Below are 22,637 nucleotides of genomic sequence, written 5' to 3'. Positions count from 1 at the left end.
CAGTGTCTGGTATGGATCCAGGTGACTTTTCTTTCAAGTTTTGCAAAACTGTACATGAAATAGATGCTGCATTGAGTCTCCAAACATTTCCTTATATATAAATGTCTCTTAACAATCCACATGTCACCTGGCTTTAGTTTTAGATCCTTCCAAACTTTTAGGATCTGGAATTGGGGAGAAAACACATAAATGAGTTTGTCAAAAACCTTAAAAAATCAGCAACATTCTCTGTGAGATCCGAATGGAGGACTTCAGCTGCTGAGACAAAATATAAGCAAGTGAGCAACACACTCCCAAACCAAATCCCATAGGGAGAGAGTCCAACATCCCCTTACGGGCTTGATAAAATATAATAAAACATTCAGGCAAAAGTTTTCTAGTGTCTTACTCTACTTTGTCCACTACATTGTAGACAGTAGGGGGTGTAAAAAATAAAACCTCAAAACTTCTAGTAAGGACTCTCCTATAAAAATGATTTCCTCTGTTACTCTCTGTAGATTCTGCACTCTGTTCTTAAAAACTACTTCTGATAACACTTTTTTTTACTGTGGCCATTGCAGTAGCATTTGCCACTGGACATCCAGAAGACATGTCCATACAAACAAAATACATACTCGTAACATCCTGACTTGGGCATCTGGATATATCTTTTTGCTATCTCTGGAAGGGATGTTCAGCTTTTGGTAACACCTTTGGTAACAGGTAAAACAAGAAGTGGTATGTTATAAAAACAACTGTGGAGAACCCTGGCTCTATCCCACGCTCATTTACTAAAGCAGCCATAACTACTTGTGACTGATGACACGGTCCATGTGTCAAGATGGAGGGAAAAGAGTGTCTGGCAAACATAAATGATCACCTTTTCCAAAGTCTTGTTTCATAAGAAGTTGCCCTCTGTGGACCACTTGTGCTTCTCGTTCTGGGGTCCTTAAAGTTGAATTATTAATCCCAGCTATACTGGGCCAGAACTAGGGTGGAATCTGTGAGTTGCACAGACCCAGCAAGTGTCCGGGGCTGTAAATGCAGCATCCTTAGAGTCGCCTGGTCTGCTTCCATATGTGAGTTTTACTGTTAGTATGGCTACCTCAGCAAGAACCTGGAAGGCTGAAAACAGCCGATCAAATTAACTTGGCATGCTTGATTGGTTTACCTGGTGAAGTAAAAACAAACTTCTGGCCCTTCAAATGGAACCAAAAGCTCTCTATATCTCGACTATCTATATAAATATGTACTCTTTTTATAGCTCACAGGCTTTTCTAAAACATGGAGCTCTGCTTCTTGAGATGGGGAAAAAGGATCCAATGACTCTGAATACAGGGAATCCTTCTGGGTGATAAACTTCATCCTCGGTATAAAACCAGGAATAACACTACAAAAAAGTAAATACTCGGGTCTTCTGGGAGTGTGTCCTGCACTGGGCTCACAGCAGCTGATTCCCACGTCATCAATTTAACACATGTGTTTTTTCTTTGTCTCCAGCCTCCTCCAATAGAGGCAATAAGGTGGCTGGATTCAAATGTACACATTTTTCATTGTTAGATTTGTACATAAACACACAAAACAAATCCATATTTTGAACCTTTCATTAGACAAACACTTAGCTATATATTTGCTGTGCAGAATGTCGGACTTTTAAAAATTCAATATTTGACCAAAATAATATCTGTAACTTTGTCTAATAGCACCTTTGCATAAAGTTACAGCTCTGATATATCAGAGTGAACCCTTCATTACTGGGTCCACCTTGCATAAATATAACAATGGCTTGTTTTCTATCATGCTGTTTGTGTAAGAACTCCAGTTTAATGTTTCAAAAAGACAACTTTCTCCTGGCAATATTCTAATAAATGATAAGAATACCCTGCAGTCATGCAGAGATGTCCATAAATCCAAAATATTATTTTACTTATACCCACTGCACTTACAAGGAAAAGGGGCACATCATTTCACAATCCACACATTCTGCTTTGGATTTCAAAAATAAAAATAAATAAAAACAAAAGGACCAACAATATGTATGACGGACCAGAAATCACTTGGCCATCAAAAACTATAAACCAACTGGCTGCAGGCAGCAGCTATCCTAACAGGGTGTGTGGACTTGATGTGATGGGTCTGTTATATTTAAATGTTATTATTACTCTCACATCATGGACCGCACATCAAGTTATTATCAGACTTTAAGATTTCATTTCTGTAGAAAAACTTCCTTATGTATCCCATCCATCTTGGCTTTGTTAAACATTATTGCAGCTGTATTCAAATTAACATCCTCATCTTAATCTTTTTTTTCTTTCCACTCAATAAATGTAAAATTACAAAATTGTTATCTTAAACTAAACTAATTCCATTTTTACCAATTTCCCCATTAACCTGGATTTCATTTCCAACCAAAGGTTGTCTAAACCAGTTTCAATATATCTATATTAATTAATAAAATTGTTAAACTCATATTAGAAATTAATACTCATATGATAATTTCAATATCACACACTAATATATATGCACAGATAATTGTCCTTAAAGGGGGACATATTACTTAATTTTACTCAATTTCTCTCTTTTTTTTTTTTAAATGCGCTGTTTCCACTATCAAAAGATATTCAATTAGTGTAAGACATGGTTAAATGTAACCTTGATTTTACCAAAACAGATTCAAAAATAATTGTGATCACATTGTTTATCATTAGATTCGTTAACCCGGCACATTTTGTTATAAATGTTTTGTCTAAAAAACTGAAATTGGCATGGTGTCCTTGCAGCTTATCACCAATCTCTCATGTCAGCCACATTCTTTCAGGAGAGCACAAAGGAGGGGGTCACATCTGCGTACATGACACAAGCAAGCGAACTAAAGGTTCCAGCATTCACAAACATACTCAAATATATCTCTAAAATTGCTTACATTATTCCCATTTGTACACAACACATGCATATCATTCTCTCACTTTCTTTTAACGCTTTTTTAATACTTCCTTGCTTAAACTTCTGCTTTCTTTATTTTGTTCTGATATCCTTTGCATCCAATGTATTGTAATTCCATACTTCACATACTGTACCTTCTATGATTAGACGGGCAGCTATAGTGCTCATCCCATCTTCCCTCTCTGACAACATATAAAGCATTCTGTTTTAACTCTCGTTACTGTTTCTTGACTTTACTAGTTGTAGTGCCTGACCCCAAATTCATCCCACAACTTAACATCAAAAAGTCTCTTTCTCTCTAGTGTTAATGTCACTCTTGATCCATCCTGCTCACATAAATAGCCGTTTCTCTAGCTGTATACTCTGCATGATTCTTTGTCCCTGTGGACTTTGGTAACCCAGTTACCCATTGTGGATCCCTGTCCACTTTAACCATTAATCTAGGGGCTCAGTATAGGCGGAACCACATCTTCGGTTCATATATAGCGCTCCTCTTGCACTGGGCATTTTTGAGGGTCTCTTACCCGTCATTCCCTTACTTAATTTAATGCCCATAATGACTGGCCAGTCTTCTCTACGTGTGCCTATCCCCTTTTACCTCTAAACTACTTTATCTAGCAGATGTACTACATTATACTCTGTGAACAGCACTATTCTTCTCTTTCTCTATAACACTCTGATGGACAGTAGACAGTGACAACATAACATATAACCACTAATCAATACAGTTCGATTAAGGGGAGTAAAATAGGTACCCTTTGTCCCGAAAATGCCTTACCGATCAAGGAAGTCTGATAACTCAAAATGTAAGCCAAAGGCTTACCTCAGCCGGCTGATTATCAGAAATTCCCGGATCGTCTCAAGCTCCTCGTTTTGGATACTCAGGGTCACCTGATAACCCCTCCTGGCTGGCTCGCCACCTGAAATGGATATTTTGATGATAGGCAACTCCTATCCTCATATTGATTAGTGGTTCCAAATTAATAACTACTGCAGTAGGGAACAGACACAAAAGATACGCTCAGCATCTTTCCAAATAACCGTTCTCCTTTATTATGACGCATTTGAAGGTTTTTATACACATGATTACGTAGGTATCACATTAATATTACAATTGTACGTTTATGGTAACAAGGGGCGTTACATAGGCAGGCTTATTCTAATCAGAACTCGAAAGAATGCAAAACATGTAATGAAAACATTATTAGTGCCGTGTGCACAGTGAGGGCATTGTGCAATACATATAAAATAGAATACAATTATATACAGAACCTACAAATTGCCATTACAGTGTGTAGCCCAGTCCGATGCAAAAAGTGCCACGCATGCTCAGAATAAATTATGAGATGGAAGCCTCGGTCAGGTAAAACTAGCATTCGTAATGGATATACCACAATCGTCACGCTGCAATGTTAAAAATTGTTTAATGCAGCGCATTCTCTTTTTCTTTATAATTCTAGAATGAAGTTGTTTTGCTGCTCATATTCACACAGACTTCTCCAAAATGTATTTCTTTATTCTTTTTCCTTATTTCATGAATAGAATATTTTTATTTGTCAGATCTCCTGAATAATTTTGGATTCTTATGTTTTTTTTGTGGTTGCTTTTTTAATTAAGATCTCCTTTTTGTAAAATTTTGGTCATCTTCGTAATTTTTTTGGTGTGTTTTGTGTGTCAACTTTACCCCATCACCATTATTAACTTTTTATTTTATTGTTTTATTAATCTCGAGTAGGTTGTTTGGTGTTGGTGCCCCTTGTTAATTTGACTTTGTATTTTTTAAATGTACCTGCCTAATCACAAATAAACCGTCCTTTTTGAAGTAAAACACATAGGCAAGTATTTCTTAAACCAAAAAATCCTTTATTAGGTGTCATAATCAAATAAAGAGGGAGGCACACGGGTGTCTTTTTGGTGTCATTTGGCCCTTCACCCTCTTGTTTAGTGTAAGGAAAATGATTTCCTCACACATGAGGCATTGCCCCGCCTCCATTTCCTGCAGTTTGCAGGCAGCCAATGCGGCAAAGGCCTCTTGATCAGTGGGGGTGGCTTTGAGGGCCACAGAAGCCTCCCGAATCAGCCTGAGTGCTGACTCCTCCACATTCCCCCCCTTTCTGGCCCTTTTGGTTGGAAGGTGGAGGGGAGGGACCTGGGATTCTGTCAGGCTCCTAGGCCTGCCCACATCCTTGCTGCCACTCACCCCTGCCTCCTCCTGGCTGCCACATTCCACAGCCACCTCCTGGCTGCCACATTCCATTTTCTCCTCCTGGCTGAGATCTTCCTATGTATGAAAAGGGGCATACTTTGAGTTTTTGGTTCATCAATCACACCTCATTTTCAGCTATTGACTGTTGCAAATTGAATGTTAACAAATAGAACTATCATTCTGAGCCCAACATTTTTCATTCTTGTCCCAAATATTTTGGCCATTACTGTCTATTGATATATAAAACACTTTATAAAATCAGCAATTAGTGAGCAAAAATCAAGTTAACATCATTAATTTTTACTCCAAAAATCTGTAGAACAATACTATACCTGGCTCAAGCTGAGCTCCTCCACTTCCTCCTGGCTGGAAGGCCCAGGTTGGGCGTGGGAAGCCTCAGCAGGGGTGGAACAAAGCATAGAAGGAAGTGTGGAAGGAAGAGTGGAGAGTGATTCCCTGACCTCAGTCTGGTCTGACAGAAAATGCAGCCTGTCATAGTATCACAGCCTGGAGACATCATCTGCTGCAGTTTCAGATATCATGGACTCCTGGGCCTTCTTGTGCTGCCTCAGATATGTACTCCTCAGGCCACAAATTTTTGCTTTTAAATAGGTGATATCTGCCCTGGGGACCACTGGCTTCACCAACTCCAGCTGTTTCTCCATTGCTGCCTGCCTCTTTAATTTGTTGCTGTAATGTGGGTGTTTTTCGTTTGCCATAGACAGGGCAGCTCCCTGTACTTGTCTATAAATAGGGGGAGGAAACTGTGGTCGTTGAATCCATCCATATTCTCTGCAAGACACAACACAAGACAAACCCTAATGTCTGGCTAAACTCTCCTATTCTTTTTTTTTTCCACAAAATTTTTATTAAGGTAAAGTAGTCATACAGAGAAATACAAACAATGGAGTAAGTATAGCATCAGAATATACATGGCACAATAAGGCATTAAAGCGTAGATAAACAGTTAATAGATTAACAGCTTACTCCAGAATTTAACCAATTTCCAACCGTGGAAAGAATCACATTAAAGCTCTTAGTTACTGATATATTTGAATCTAGAATCAACCTTAAAGGTGCATTAACTAGAAAGGAGGGAAAACTAAGATATTCTGAGCCATCGAATGGGAAAACAGATCAAGCAGAAATACATATTAAGGGGGAAAGGAAGGGTGGAAAAGATAAAATTTAGAGGGTAGGGGTGACACTGAGAAGGGTATAATCTAGTGTATGAGAATTATTTAACCAAATTGTGAGGAGTAAGCGTCAGTAAGTTTGAAACGGCGCCAGTCCTGCTATATTTCTGAAAATTTTGTGACTGTGTCATTGGATATGCTAATTAGTTCTTCAATGGTTTCGGTGTTATTTAATCTACGGAACCATTCCGCTATGGTTGGTACTGTAGAGGATCGCCAATGACATGGGATGCATTGTTGCGCCGTGTTAATCATGATCATATTGAGTGATTTAAAGTAGCGTGTCCTGGGGATTTTGGTGTAGTGAAGTAGGTAGGAAGCAGGGGAAAAATTATTGGATTGGGATGTTACAGCAATTATGGTGTCATGGACAGATCTCCAGAAATTCTGAAGGGCGGAACACGACCACCAAATGTGAAGCATGGTCCCTTCCGCCTTGCCACAGCGACAGCATAAATTGGAATTATTATCTGAGAATTTGTGAAGCAGGGAAGGGGTTCTATACCATTTGGAGAGAATTTTGTATCCTCCTTCCTGAACCGCTACATTAAGGGATCCTTTGAGAATATAAGTACAAATGGTTTCCCACTCAGAATCAGAAAGTTTGATAGCTAGATCTTGCTCCCATGAGGAGTAAGGCTTGCTGGAGAACGCTGAATCGCCCATGAAGAGATATGTGTACAGGATGGAGATGAGATGTCTTTGTGGTTCGTGTTGTGTACAAAGGCTTTCTAGGGTGTTCAGATCTCTTGTCCAATAGTCTATATTATGTCGTCCAGTCAAGAAGTGTTGTAGTTGTCTATACGTCCAGTCGGAGATGTGGGTAGGGGAAGCCGTGGTATTCAAATCAGCCAATGATCTGAAATTCTTTCTCCTGTCAAAGAATTGCCTAGCAGTAAGATCTGTGTGGGGCCAGGAGTTGGCCAGATAAATAGGACTCTTGCCTGGTGGAAAATCGGGGTTGTTTCTCAGTGGGGTAAGAGGACTCAGCCATGGGTGCGGATATAATGTTTTCAATGCCTTGTGAATAACAGACAGTGTGGGCCCAATCAGCGGATGTTGCTTGTGCTGTATCGATATATGGCGTGGATTTATCCAGGGCAGTGATCGAAGATTTTGTGTAGAGACAAAGTGTTCTAGAGGTACCCAATCTTTTACATTTTGATGAACATTCCAGTCTACAATCCTGGCAAGATGTGTGGCCCAATAGTATCGACGTAGGTCAGGAAGGGCAATTCCACCTTTGGTTTTTGGAAGGGTAAGGCGTGTAAAACTTATTCTTGGTCTTTTATTTTGCCATATAAAAGCGGAACATACTTGACGGAAAGAATGGAAAAAGGACGAGGGAATATTGATCGGAATCGTTTGTAATAAGTAAAGGAAGCGTGGAAGAATAGTCATTTTAAGGAGTGCGGCTCTACCGAACCAGGACACTTGTAGAGCTCTCCAGTTCTTAAGGTCTGATTTGGTGTTTTGCAAAGTTGGGAGAAAGTTTTCCTTAAAGAGATTGGAGAGGGACGTCGGAATTTTAATTCCCAAATAAGTGATTGAGTGTTCAGCCCAATTAAAGGGGAAATTTGCTTTACATTGCGTTACCATCTCTGCGGGGAGAGTTACATTCAGGGCAATGGATTTGGAGTAATTTATTTTAAGATTGGAGATGGATTGGAACATCTCCAAGTCGGAAAGAAGATTGGGGATGGAGATATGCGGGTTGGTTAAGAAAAGAAGAATGTCATCCGCAAAAGCTGCTAATTTATAAATGCGGTTATTGATTGAAACGCCATTAATATCTGGATTCAATTTTAGTTTATTGAGAAGGGGTTCGAGAGTGAGGACAAAAAGTAAAGGTGAGAGGGGACAACCCTGTCTCGTACCATTGTGAAGCCGGAAGGCGTTTGACAGGTGGCCATTGACCCGCACTCTGGCGGTCGGTTGGGAGTACAGAGCCCGAACATATGAGATAAATAAGTCCGGCAGTCCTATTGCTTTGAGGACCGAGTCCATGTAATCCCAGGCCACCCTGTCAAACGCCTTCTCGGCGTCCAGGGAAAGAAAGAATCCTTGTTTTTTGGTTGAGGTCAGCCAATGGTGGATGTTAAGCGCTTTAATAGTGTTATCCCTACCTTCCCGTCCTGGGATAAATCCTACTTGATCTAAAGAGATCAAAGACGGGAGAAGCGGCAACAAGCGATTCGCTAGAATTTTAGCATAAATCTTGACATCCACGTTAATGAGTGAAATGGGGCGGTAATTCGTGACCAGGGAAGGATCTTTGTCCTCTTTCGGTATTACTGTGATGTGTGCTTCAAGCATATGAGGGGGGGCATGGGAAGTGGAGGCGAAGGATTTATATGCTACGAGAAAGCGGGGTCTAAGTATGTCTGTAAATGTTTTGTAATATGTCAAAGGAAGACCGTCTGGGCCAGGTGCCTTCCCTACTTTCATCTCTTTGATTGCTTTATCGAATTCTTCTTCGGATAAGGGAGTATTCAGCTTTTGGGCATTTTCCTGAGAAATACGCTTAGGGCCAAATTTGGAGAGAAATTCGTTAATCTTATGCTGTCTCACCTCCAAACTACTGGGCTTAGTGGGTCTAGAGGGAATGTTATAAAGCGTTTGGTAATATTCTTCGAATTTTTGGGCTATATCTTCATTGGAATTGTAAGCTTTACCCTGGTTATCAGTAATATGATGTACAGTTGAGTTGAGTTTCTTACTTTGCACTGCTCTAGCCAGAAGAGAGCCAACTTTATTACCCTTTTCATAAAAGAGTTTATTTCTTAAGACATATTGTCTCCTGATCTTCAGGTTAAGTTCTTCTAATAATTGTTTCCTGATTTGTGTCAGGGATTGATAGGTCTGTATTGCAAGTGTTTGTTTGTGCGTGGCTTCCAACACGCGAATTTGGGACATAAGTGTTTCTATTTTGGCCTGGCGTTCTCTTTTAAGAAGAGAGGATAATTTGATAAATTCCCCTCGGATTACAGCTTTATGGGCTTCCCATTGGAATAGTGTGGAGGTGTCAGGGATTTCATTAAGTCTGAAATAGTCTGTGAGACAAGTTTTTATGCTTGCCACGTTGATTGGGTCCTTGAGCAAGGCAGAATTAAGTCTCCACGTTTTAGATTTGGTTACAGTTTCGGGAAATTCCAGAAGAATGGATATTGGATGATGGTCAGAAAATGTCATAGATTCTATTGTGGCCTTAGTCAAGAGGGGTAGGTCAGGTTGTGAGATAAAAAAATAATCAATTCGAGAGTATTTTTGATGAGTAGGGGAGAAATATGTATAATCTTTTCCCTGTGGATTCAGCGTTCTCCAGGAATCATGTAACAGGATGTTTTGGAGTTGCAATTTTATTTGTTTCAAAGCTTTGTATGGCAAGGCTGAGGAACCAGAGGAAGAATCTAAGATAGGATTCAGGGGGACGTTGAAATCCCCCCCGAGAATGAGGATGCCCGATGAGAAGGAAGACAAAAGATCACAGATAGAACGAAAAAAAGTAACTTGTTTTGTGTTGGGAGAATATATATTAGCAATTGTGATTGGTTTGGAGTGAATGGTCCCTTTAAGAAATAAGTATCTCCCTTCAGTGTCGCTTAGTGAATCTATTAGTTGAAAGGGTGTGTTTTTAGAGATAAGGGTCGACACACCTTTTGTTTTGGAGTGACTATTCGTCGAATGAAAAACCGTGGGAAAATTTTTATCCGATAGCTTAGGAGTTTTGTCTGTCAGAAAATGTGTTTCCTGTGCAAATATTATATTCGCTTTCAATTTATGGCATTCTCGCAGGAACTGGGATCTCTTTTCCGGTAAGTTAAGACCTTTGACATTAATGGAGACCAGTCTCAGCGAGAGCGCCTTGGAATGTGTCTTGTATGAAGGGGAGTCCATTCTATCTTCAGATATGCGAGAGACGCGATAGAACACCCTAGAAATATAATGACAGGGGTCGACGAAATGACTAGCCAAAGGAGTTTATACTACGTTGTGAAAGAAAAACACTAGGAGAAAAAAGGGGACAAAGGAATCCGGGGGGTAAAAGGGTCAAAAGAAGGGGGGGGAGTACTAGTCTCGAAAGATCTTACACCCGTAGATTATATAGAAGTGCAGTCGAGACTAGTGAAGTAATCGATTTCTCGGAGGTTTGTAGCGAGAACCAGCTCGCTGTGTCCGATGCATCAAATATAATGCAAAGGACTAAACCTAGACAGGTGTGAGATATTCCAAGAACTAATGGAAGTAAATGTGGTATGGCTGAACAAAATATCTCTGTGTGAAACGTCGTCTGGGTTATTGAGGAGAGTAAATACAAGATTAAGAAATGCTGACAGCTGAACGGAGGGAAGGGTATGAATGCTAAAAATGGAGGTGTGAAAAATGTAAGCTACCTAACAACAGTCTAGAATCTTGTCAAAACAGTTAGAGGAACCACCCAAAAAAGAAAAAAAAAAAAAAAAAAAAAGGGAGTGTATATCGGCTAATGGATCTAGTCAGTATAAAAGACACTTCGTCTGCAGGCACAAGTAGGAGAGGCAAAACAGGATTGAGGATAAAGGGTGCAGACCTGAGGCCTAGTAAAGTTTATCCGGAAACTCTAATTGACGCAATCATGCATAGAACATTTTCAAGGCGAAGAGGTATTGAGAGATAGAAATAAAAACCCATGAAATGGAGCAAAACATGGAAGAAGGTTTACACAACATCAGAACTAAACCGATAATAAACTTCAATTTCAAACTAAAGTATTATTGTCATACTAAACAGGTAACTTGTGGCAATAAAGCAAAACTAGCTCTTTCCCAAATTGAACTAGAATAGTCTCGAGGACGAGTCAAGGACCTATCATTAGCAATACTCCTATGGAGATAGTAATAGCAGAGTTGTAGGGGAAATGATAGACCGGGCTCAAAAAAAAAAAAAAAAAAAAAAAAAGACTCAGCACGAAACTTAAATTGCATGTTTGTGACCCCCCCATTAAGAATAAGGGGAGAGCGTGAAAATGACCACATCCTAATGGGAAATAGAGGAGGTGTCGTAACACAAGACTCTTACAATGGTAGATGCTAACCATGATGTCAGTAATCTAAAATAGGACACAGTTGGATTCATTTATGCTTACCAAGTCACCCCTTACCCCGGGTATCCAGTAAGCATCTGAGTGATCCTCAAAGAATTAAATAGATCTCTTTGTTTCCTGGTAGTAGAGGACCCAATGTAAAGAGGGGCTTCTGAGCACAACATAAATCATGAAAACAGGAATCATAATTTCCCCCAGTTTCGGTAACAGTTAAAAACTGGGGGGAGGGGTAATCCACAGGGACCTCAGCGCATATTAGTGAAGGGGATGGAATGAAAACAAATGGTCCCCCACTTAATTGAGCAGCTCACTGAATACCCAAGACAGGTCTGAGGTAACATACAAAGCCTGGTTGGTAAGTTATGTGTACTCTCTAGCTAAGGAAAATGCCCATGAGACGTTGCATTGGGTCCATGTGAATTACACCTATGAAAGGAATATCATACTTAAAGAAAGAAAAATTTTTATCCCAACATAAAGGTTTGTAATGAGTACGTTAATAAAAATCCCAGAATAGGCTACAGAATAACAATCTCTGAGTAGCTTGAGATTTACAAAAAAAAAAAAAAAAAAAAAAAAAAAAAAAAAGGGGAGCAAGTGTGCTAGTAATAAGTCCCCGAGACCTAATGTGGCCCGAAAAAAAAACCCCCGAGCCAATAAAAAGAAAAAAGAAAAACGATGGGAAAGAGGTGTCAGTATATCAACAGAAGAATCCCATTTAGCAACTCCAAGAAAGGGTTAATACCACTGCATTTCTGATCAACGATCCCGACGAGCTCTTCTCGTGGTCGGCGCTTTCATCGGACTGGAGTTGTGGGTAGGATCGTTGCGGAAGCCGTGAGGTTGATCAGGTGAAGGCGAACGTTGTCTGCGGTTGCGATGTTCTTGAACTTCCATCGGTTCGTATTCTTGCTGGTGACGTCTCCCGGATTGTGGACGAAATTCCGCGTACCAATCCGGTACATCCGTGAAAGGAATCTCTAGGGTGGCACAGAAGCGTCGGAGGTCCTCCGGGACTCTCAACAAAGCCGAACGGCCTTGCGCAGAAGCAGATAATGCGAACGGATACTTCCATCTGTACTGTATGCCCTTGGCGCGCAAAACCTCCAGAAGTGGGCGGAGTTCCTTGCGACGTTGAAGCGTTATGGAGGATAGGTCTTGGAACAAACGAACTTCTGTATCGTTGTACGTCAGCGGGTGTTTCACCCGCGCTTGTCTGAGAATATCTTCCTTAAGCTGATAGTCTATCACACAACAGACCACATCCCTGGGGGGGTCCGTCTCCTTGCCTCGTGGGCGTAGTGCGCGATGAATGCGCTCCAATCCTATAGGGGTGAGCGGATCCCGATCCAGGATAGCGTTGAACAGGCCCGTTACCTCAGGTCTCAAACGATCGGCTTCGACCGATTCAGGGAGTCCGCGGAGACGAAGATTATGTCGTCTACCGCGGTTATCAAGGTCCTCCATGTGGCGATTCAGATCTCTAAGTTGCAGGGTATGAGTATCTATAACCTGGCAGGACCGACGAAGTACCGTGGAATGTTGTGCCGTTCTGTGTTCAACATCTTGTACTCTGTTCGCTATCGTTTGAATGTCTATGCGGAGCTCCGAAATAGCCGCCGTTAATGTTTGCTTAATATCATCCGCAACCGATCTAAGATCGGTAAGACTGGGGTGGTGTTGCGGTTCGAGTACAATCTCACCAGTAGCTGAGGGAGACCGTGAGGATTGTGAGGTGATTTGAGGTGATGGCGGGCCTCGTGTGGACGCCATATTGCTGGCCTGAGAGCGGAACATCTCAGGGACGTTTTGACTCGCTCCGTGTGACAAATCTCGAGGAGACCTGGATCGGGACGTAGAGGATCTACGGGAGGATGTTCCCATGTCGGTTCGTAGACCGTGGGTTCGAGTTTACCTCCCGTATCTGCTGTTTTCCCTCCGTTGCAGCAGGAGCTCACAAGTTAGGCTGCCATTCTCCTCAGCGTCCAGGCCACGCCCCCCCTAAACTCTCCTATTCTTGTCCCAATATAAGTCTCAATCTAGAAACAGGATAGGCTAGTGATGTACCAAGTTAAAATTGTACCTTCGTTCGAAGGATCAGCGATTCAGTTCCTCCTTCCTCCGCTCATAGATCGCACGTATAATGCACACGTGTTACATGTTATATACAGTGCACATGCGTGAAACTCCGCCTGCCCCTGACATTCTTTCTAGTCTATTCCCCGCCCCTTCTCTTTTGGCGCAGTAGGGAGAGCACATGGTGGAGACACAGCAGGTGCTTGATAATTCCACTAACGAGGAGGAGGACGAGGAAAGCCCAGAGCCAGAAATGTCCCCATCCTGGAGGAGAAGATTTAAGGCCTCAAATATGTCTTTTGTCAAGATGTTGGAGATGGTGGACATATTGAAGAGGAACGACTATGATGGGAAGTATGGACCTTACCTAAACCCAAATATCAGAAAGGCCAAGATCATGACTAAAGTTGTGAAGAGTCTTCAGAAGAATTTTAGGGTACGACGATCCAAGGATCAACTAAGAAAACGCTGGTCAGACCTGAAACTGAGGGAGCAAGATCAGTACAGAAGGATCAATCGATTTCTTCAAAAAAGTAAGTAGTTGTCGTGTGTTCATATTATTATTATTGCTTGCATACTGCTTCATGTGCTTTTATTTAGTGTTGTACAGTTTAAAATGGCCACTTTCATGTTCATGGGTTCAATCGTTTGTAGTAAATATTGTTCGTTCGCCCACTTAAAATAGGATGTTTTTGAAAGTTACACTTAACTACATTTGTTCATGCCTATTTCTAGTCAAAGGAAGTTTGTTGTCTAGAGGGGTTTGTAATAGAATGAAATTCAAAATTGATTCAGTGTAAAGGAGAAGACACTCAGTACCTGTTTACACATCTGGACTCAGGCGCACTAGTGTGAGACACCAGAACACCCTTTTTATTAGGGTGTCCAACACACATGCTCCAGTGGATACTATAGGGGTGTCTCCATCTGTCAAACTTGCACAAAACAGGTAAGCATTCCAGCTTTAGAAAGTCTCTAAAATAATCTTTTCAGCTTTGAATTCTGCCAAAAAAGACAATTGTATGACACTCACCAAGCAATGTTTCATATTCTGCCCTCAAATAGTATTGTGCTAAGTATTCCTTTTTTATATTCTCATAGGGGAGAGAAGTCTCGGAATGTCTGAGGACACCAGGGACCCCACACCTCCCAAATAAGGGGAAATCCCAAAAGCACAAGCAGAAGAGAAGGAGGAGGAAGGAAGGGTTGTTGAAATGCAGGTAATAGATGTATGCCTACATTTTTATAATGCATGGTGTGTTTTTTGGTTTATCTTTGGTGATGTGGATGTTGTGGAAGAAGAATCGCATTTTACAAGTGAAAGTGCCCAGATCCTCATTGGGGATAATGGGGTGCAATTGCGATTTAGATAATCTCAAGAAAAACATCAATGAGGTTCAACAAAAAATGAAGATAATCATTTATGTTTTAGGGAGAATCTGAAACACACAAAACTAGCTAGCATCGATTTTATATTTTAAAAAACAGTTTTAAATTTTGACAAAAGACAAATATGGAAGATGCACACAGTGTGTCAACATGTGCTATCTCCCATCATGGGGGATCAATGTACGCGTTTTGTGGGTGCAACCCCTTCCTCGCTACTAAAGTGGCTGAGATGAAGGGGTTGCACCCCCAAAACATGTACATTGATCCCCCATGATGGGAGATAGCACATGTTGACATTAGGCATGGGATCAGAAGGAAAATGCCCAGTTTGATTCATAGTTTGTGTGCATTTAACAAAATTTGTTTTTTACAGGGGTGACACCCCATGTGATGAAGGCAATATCTACACAGTTTGGACATATCATGTCTGATATTGTCTTTACTTTTCAAAGTTGAACTTTGTAAGTTCCTCCGTTCTGTATGTAATGCTTTGATACATACCTGTTTCCTCAAAAACGGCAAGTTATATTATTGTTACCACAAATAATGTTTTATACACCAAATATGTTGGTTTGTTGTAAAACCCTTTTATAAACACACATGTGAATGTGCTTTGAGTAAAAAGTTTAATTATCAACAATGCATGGCTTCCTTTTTCAATGCGCAAAAGCAGTAAGTGTAGTAAAGTTGGTGTTTTCTGTGACAATGGGGGTTATTTACTAAAGGCAAATCCACTTTGCATTCCAAGTGCAGTTTCAGGTGCACTTTTTCAGTGCATTTGTAGTGCAAAGTGGATTTACCTTTAGTAAATAACACCCACAGTGCTTTATAATTTTCCCCAATCATGCTATTTTCATGACTCCACACATTTCTGCCATGGTGCTGAAAATAAGCAATATTTTTGTCAGTAACGCACTACATACATTAACAACAAAAACAAGGTGTGTGTGTGTGTAGCAGACCCACAACATAATAATAATATTATCTGAAGAAGAGACTGTCACCTCATCTCGCACAGAAATTTGTTTTGCACTGTTGAAGAAAAAGGCCCAAAAAATAAACAAAAAAAAAAAAAAAGCTAGGAGACACCTAAAACAAACCCAAGCAGTAAATGAATTTTTTTTTTATTGCAGTTTGAAAGAGTAATTTATTTTAAAAATGCCTCTCAGACATTGTCTGACATATCAATGGCCCTCCTACCCACAAAGTACTCCGTGTATCTGTTTCTGACCTCGCGAGTGCTTTGGGGGGTAAGCCAGGATGGCCTGCTTCAAGTGCCATCATGTTGGTATGTTCTGGAAAGTCTGCCTCAGGCCCAACTGAGGCCACATAGTTTGGAGAGTACTTTTAAAAAAAAAAATTGTGCAGAATGCAGCAGGAAAGCACTATATGGTTCAGTTTATATTCCGCCATGTGGATGGGTGTCAAAAATAGGCGGAACCGGCTGGCCATTATCCCGAAAGCATTCTCCACCACTCTTCTGGCTCTGGCCAGCCGGTAATTAAAAATCCTCTGGTCCAGGGTGAGGATACTCATCGGGAATGGCCGCATAAGATGGTCCCCCAGTGCAAATGCTTCATCCGTGATGAAGAAGAAGGGGGGTCCTTTCACATTCTCCTCTGGAGATGGCAAACCCAAACTGCCACTCTGTAGATACCAGTAGAATTCAGTCTGTGCAATCACTACACCATCCAACATATGGCCATTTTTCCCCATGTCCACATACAGGAACTCGAAGGTAGCTAACACCACGCCAACATCACAATACTATTATACCCCTTGTAATTATAATAGTAGGACCCCAAGTTGGGGGGTGGGATGATGCGGACGTGTTTCCCATCAATTGCACCTCCACAATTGGGAAAGTCCCAACTGGTGGCAAAGTGGGAGGCCACAGCCTGCCATTCCTGTGGCATTTAAGGAAACTGTGGAGTCAAACAAGAAAAAAAAATTGTCATTTTGCACATCAACATTGGAAGCAGATTAGACACAAACATTTTTGGCCAAGATCAGTATATTTTTTGTAAATGAGTATTTAAAGCCAAAAGTATAAGGTCCCTTATCAGATTCCTCACCCCATCTGAATGCCCATTGCAAAAATTTAGGGGGGAAGGGGTGTTTTGCACAGGTAACCCTCTCCACTTCATTGAGAGCTGAATGCATAAATAAATAATGTGTGATACTTTGGCCAGCCCCTCCTTACTTACACTATTGGCAGCCCACTGAACAGGTAAGTAGTGCCATAATCCCCCAAAAAAATGAACAAATTGAAGCATATTTTTACATTCTGCTATTACCTATCAAGATAATAGGATAAAAAAAACTTTAAACAGTAGCATTTGAATTATTGAGGGAGAACCTTGCACTACATGCTTTGGTGAATTCATCCATAAATCTGACCACAAAAGAGGTAGGTATAGTGTGTATGGGTTTGGCAAAGTCAGAAGATACATGATTTATATCAGCTGACTTAGCAGTTGGGGGAGTGGGGTTCCTAATGAATTTGGTCCACCAAAAAAAAGCCTCTGGCACTCTGCATGAATTTAAGGACAGACATAACATTTGTACACATTTTAGGGGGTGTTTAAGGGAAAGCACTACTATGGAGCTGACAAAATACATTGCTAAGTGACTAAGCAATAGATGTTTATGGGCCCAGAAGAGCATGCTGGGGAGGTTAGTGAAGGCAAATATGCATGAAGGACAAAAAAGGAAGTTTAAAATCTTCCAGCATGCATGATGACAAAGGGGCACAGCATATTACAGCATATTCCAGTCATGGTAATTATGGAAAGAAATACAATACATTAGTAAACATTAAATGCATCCATCCTGAAGGCTTCTCCCTGTCGCCAAGTACCGCAACGTTGCAATTAAAATCAAAGCGTACTATATATATATATATATAAACAAATGCGAACTGACTACATGCACTAATAAGCAGATACGCACCAACAAGTGCAAACTGTAGAGCAGTAGCGATCTGAAGCACAAGTCTGAAAAGCGTGAATCGTCTCTAACCAAACTTCTACTAACACGCGATAAACTCGAGATCAGCAGAAGGAGCCCAAAGGGTGCCGCACATGGTGCTGAACTTCCCTTTTATAGTCCCATCATACGTGTTTTACGTCACCGCGTTCTTGACGATTGGAAATTCCGACAACTTTGTCCGACCGTGAGTATGCAACACAAGTTTTGGACACAATCCGTTGGAAAAAATCTGATGGATTTTGTGGTCGGAATGTCCGACCATGTGCACAAGGCATTATACCAATGAAATTCACTGGTATAACCAATCATAATGTGTAAACAAAAAAAATCCTAATCACTTCCCCAGAGTAGTACAGTGTTAATGGTAACACTGTATTGCTTTGGTCACAGTGTGTTAAAAAAAAAGTGTAAAAGGAAAAAAAGAAACCCATACTGTCACCAATTAGTGCCCCTGATCACTACCACATCAGTTATGTAAAATTACATTTTGAAAGATTACCACCACTGGAATCTTTTTTTATTTTTTTTTATTTTTAATAAAGGACTTTTTCAAAAGTGTGTTTGTCTTATTTAACTATTTTTTACACTTTCTTTGTGAAATGGTAAGGGTACTTTTGTACCCCCTTACCTTTTCAAACAGGGGGCAGGATCTGGAGGTCCCCTTGTTAAAGGGGGCTTCCAGATTCTGATAAGCCCCCCACCCGCAGACCCCCACAACCACCGGCCAGGGTTGTGGGGATGAGGCCCTTGTCCCCATCAACATGGGAACATGGTGCTTTGAGGGGACCCCAAAGCATCCTCCTAATGTTGAGGGCATGTGGCCTGGTACGGTTCAGGAGGGGGGTGCCTGCGCTCTCTCGTCCTCCCCTCTTTTCCTGTGGCCTGCCAGGTTGCATGCTCGGCTAAAGGGTCTGGTATGGATTTTTAGGGGGAACCCCACGTCATTTTTTTTTTTAATTTGACGCGGGGTTCCCCTTAATATCCATACCAGACCTGAAGGGCCTGGTAATTGCATTTGGGGGAAGTCCACGCTTTTTTTTTTTTTTTATCAATGACTTTCAATGAGTGTTCTCTGTATTACGGGAGTCGACAATTCATTATAGCCACGAGTGATTTTAAATTTACTTTTTTTCCTTCAGAAATGACACTTTGTGCAGGGACAGTTCTAAGCACGGGAAACATATGCCCCTTCACATGGATACTATAGACACCCCCAGGTACGAAATTTAAAGGAATATTACACTTTTATTGTTTCACTTTAATCATTATTAAAATCATTGCTCCTGAAAAAAATTAACTTTTTAAAACTTTTTTTGCATCGATACATGTCCCCTGGGGCAGGACCCAGGTCACCAAACACTTTTTTGGACAGTAACTTGTATATTAGCCTTTAAAATTAGCACTTTAGATTTTGCACGTTGGAGTCCCGTAGACTTTAATAGGGTTCTAAAGTTCACACGAAGTATGCTATATAGAGTTTAGAGTTGAATCTTCTTTATACATTCAACAGGCACCATAAGCCTTCAAAGACAGATTTGACTGTAATTCATGTGGATTTTGGGACGAATGCAATTTTTGAACAAAAAACTAAATAAATAAAAACGAATTTTGGGAGAAACAAAATAAATTTATTTTTCGGACGAAAACAAAATTCCGAAACAAAATATTTCACTTTGCACATGTCTAGTGGCCTGCCAGGTTGAGTACTTGGATAAGGGTCTGGTATGGATTTTTGGGCGGACCCCACGCCTTTTTAAAAAAAAAATTGGCGTGGGGTTCCCCTTAATATCCATACCAGACCTGAAGTGCCTGGTATGGAATTTGGGGGGACCCCAAGCAATTAAAAAAAAAAATTTGGTCTGGTAATGGACTGTGGGGGAGTACTTTTAAATTACTTTTTTCCTTTAGAAATGTCATTTTGTGCAGGGACTGTTGTAAACACGGGAAACATGCGCTACATTACAGGCATACTATAGACACCCTCCAGGTATGAAATTTAAAGGAATATTTCACTTTTATTGTTTCACATGAAGCATTATTAAAATCACTGCTCCAGAAAAAATTGCTGTTTTTAAAACTTTTTTTGCATTGATACTTGTCCCCTGGGGCAGGACCCAGGACCCCAAACACTTTTATGACAATACCATGCATATAAGCCTTTAAAATTAGCACTTTTGGTTTCTCCCATAGTCTTTTAAAGGGTTTTCCGCAGCTTTCAAATTTGCCACGAACACCCCAAATTGTTCTTTATTCGGCTAACAGGCAAACACCCGATGTTCAAGTCAAACTTACATATGACTCGAACATCGGGCTCATCTCTAATTAGGACAATCAGTTTTCCGATATATATATACCATAGTTTGTTCCTAAGTCCTCTATAAATCAGATGTGCATAACTCAGGGATTGCTCCTCTACAAGAATACACTTTTCTTCCTCATTGTCATTGGTAATCAACACTGCCTTGGCATTTGAGGAGAACTTAATGCATGAAATACATTACAAAATAAAAGAACATGACTGTCATTGCTAAATGTGGCTACGTAAAAACAAAAGCAAATATAAGACAAGGAAAAAAGACAACCAGATTACAAAATTACATATTTAGAGATTGTTTCAGAAAAAAAAGTTTTCTTTAAAAAAAAAAAGAATTAGTAATATAATCGCGTGAGCAAAGGTATACATTATGCTGATATTTGCCTTTATATTCAAATCAAACATATCTTGATTAATGTTTGCTTTTCCATTGATGTTTTGTTTGTCTTTAAATAGAAGGGTAAATACAATGCATGCTTCAGAGCTGAGAGATAAACATGACCTTCCTTAGCAGGATGCAGATATGCTTCTAGTAAAATGCTGACACTTTACTTAATTACATTAATCCCATTTATGAATTATACATGGAAAATAAATCTGTAAATTATCCAAGTTCTTCTTCATTCAGCTGTTTCTTTGGGTAAACTTAGACATAATTTTAACTTAGGTAATCTTCGTTGTAAAGGCTTCATATTTTACAAGACAGAATTACATATAATAGCTAGCTTTGACTGTCATAGAAACATATTATTGCATTTGTTTAAAAAGATTTGACATAATGCCTATTAAGCTACACAGGAACATTCACAATGCTAAAATTGTAATTGCAAGACTGGAAAACATTTGATCAATTACAATGTATGGACATATTTCTATACTGAAATGAAAAAGCTACAGATATAATCACACTTTAAATACCTTACAGGAACAGGATGAGCTTGTCTTTATTTATCAGGAAGAATCTGAAGACATCAGTACATAAATCAGCCAGCTCCAGCTGACTATAGTATTATAATGATCTAGGTTCCTTTTAGATTTATTGAAAATCCTGGCAATTAAAATTGACAAAGATATTGAGGAAAATATCCTAATGAGCTTAGCTTAGGTCAGGGGCAAGTATTGAATGCCACGGAGGAGGGAATTAGATACTTAGTGCTTATTAACATAATTGGAAAAGGATATAAACGTTGGTGGATTTACCAATGGTATATTTTAAACCATTTTATTTGGTTGCACAGGATATATTTATCAAGTTTTAAAGTAATTATGAGGCTAAATGCTACACCAAAAGAACCATCTATAAACAATGTAGACAGACTTTAGTGACCTGCAATTGAACGTTTGATTTAATATGCATGACTTTGTCAGTGAACCTTTCACTATCTGCAATTTTGCCTTATGCAGCAATAGATATAAAGGAAATGGAAATACAATTTAAAATTTTATTTTTTTCTATTTTCGAGTGGTCTCTAAAATTAATAAAAATATAGAGAGGGTCATATAAAGGATAGCTTCATTCGTAGGAAATTAAACTGTCTCTCCAGGCAAAGTTATTTTTTTCTAAATTTAGATTTAGAGTATAAACGGGTTAAAATCAAATCAAATTCTCACTGATATCTGTCCTCTCTGGGCATATATTTCCTGTGTGTGTCTTGGAGACCATTGTCAGAACAACAGAAAGTGATGAAAATCCAAAAATATTACAGTTGCCACCTAAAAAGGAGGTGAGGGAAATATTCCAATGGGTACACTTACTTCAGTTATGGTTGTCTGGGTGAGAATTTCCTCTTGTTTTGAAGAGACTTCGTATTGCTTAATTTTGTTTTAGACAGAAAATGAAGGGAAATCTCTGCAATGAGACTCCAACAGCAAAAAAGATTCAGAGGTTTTAAACATTTGAAATGCTACCCATAAACCCCAAAAAGTTATGGCTAGAGATATTATTTAAACAGTGGCAATGATCAAATCTGGCAAATCTTTTGATTTCGCTATATTCTTTTATTTATATATTAATCAAGTATGGATGAACCAATTATTTGCTTATTTCTAGTAAACAGGTAACCACAATGTTGCCTAACCATTAGCATTGAAATGACCTTATACATTAGTATTCAACTAAAGCTGGCCATAGATGGAGTAATTTTCTTTCCTTGCAACCACAGGTATCAATGAACAAAAAGCGCTTTTCACAATAATATCTGGTGAGTGGCCAATTCTTATGGTGGTGGTGTTGTCACTGGATTGGTGGATATGAAACACACAGAATCATGGATATAAGAAGTTGGATTTTTTTTTACAGCAGAAAATTTGAAAGAAGGATTTATTTATATGTTGGTTTTCAGATACCAACCTAAACGTCGAACATTTTCTGTATAAATAGCGACATTAGTTGCACATGAAATATAGACACGGGTGGATTATTTAGATACATGCATGTATAAATATAGTATTATATTT

The sequence above is a fragment of the Lithobates pipiens genome, unplaced genomic scaffold (assembly GCF_037356315.1).
Source record: "Lithobates pipiens isolate NorthernLeopardFrog02 unplaced genomic scaffold, aLitPip1_a1.2 Scaffold_16, whole genome shotgun sequence".
Lineage (NCBI taxonomy): Eukaryota > Metazoa > Chordata > Amphibia > Anura > Ranidae > Lithobates > Lithobates pipiens.
This window is presented reverse-complemented; position numbering follows the sequence as displayed.